This window comes from Gossypium arboreum, chromosome 7 (genome assembly GCF_025698485.1).
Source record: "Gossypium arboreum isolate Shixiya-1 chromosome 7, ASM2569848v2, whole genome shotgun sequence".
Classification (NCBI taxonomy): Eukaryota; Viridiplantae; Streptophyta; class Magnoliopsida; order Malvales; family Malvaceae; genus Gossypium; species Gossypium arboreum.
The window spans coordinates 91,358,712-91,359,472 of record NC_069076.1 but is presented as its reverse complement, the minus strand read 5'-3'; the positions used below and the strand labels follow the sequence as shown (position 1 = coordinate 91,359,472).

Genomic DNA, 761 nt, shown 5'->3' with positions numbered 1-761 from the left:
TCGTCAATTTTTTTATTTAAAAGTTCTACCTAGTTAGATAGCATAGTAACCGCGTCGAGGTTGAAACCACCAGCAGCTTTCGTTGGCTTCGTTCTCATGACTTGCCACTGACAGTTATTCAGTGATATCTCTTCAATAAATTCGTAAGCCTCTTCAGGTGTTTTGTTATTCAATGTTCCACCGGCGGCTACGTTGATAAGTTGCCTTGTTGAGAGATTCACACCGTTGTAAAACATCTGAACTTGCAGCCATAAAGGTAACTCATGGTGAGGGCACTATCTCAATAAGTCCTTGTATCTCTCCCATGTATCATAAAGAGTTTCTAAATCCATCTGCACAAAAGAAGAGATACCATTCCTTAGTTTAGCCGTTTTAGCCGGCAGAAAATATTTTAGTAAAATTTTTTCGGTCATTTGTTCCCAAGTTGTGATTAACCTTCGTGGTAACGAGTTTAACCACTGTTTAGCTTTGTTCTTTAATGAGAATGGGAACAAGCAAAGGCGAATGGCATCGTCAGAAACGCCATTGATCTTAAAAGTGTCGTAGAATTCCAGAAAATTTGCCAAATGAATGTTTGATTCCTCGTCCTGCAAACCATCAAACTGAACAAACTTTTATATAATTTGAATTGTGTTAGGTTTCAGTTCAAAATTATTTGTAGCAACAGCAGGCCTAACTATACTCGATTCAGTTCCTATTAAAGTAGGTTTAGCATAATCATACATAGTACACGAAGCAGGATCTTGATTTATTGGGTTTGC

At 37.7% G+C, this 761-nt stretch overlaps 1 non-coding gene across 1 annotated transcript; it reads left to right on the top strand.

Annotated features, from left to right (window-relative positions):
- The first annotated feature begins 258 nt into the window (after positions 1-258).
- Positions 259-365, top strand: LOC128296088 (small nucleolar RNA R71). Its single transcript, XR_008286636.1, has one exon. It is a non-coding gene; the product is annotated as a small nucleolar RNA R71 (small nucleolar RNA).
- The last annotated feature ends 396 nt before the right edge of the window (positions 366-761 follow it).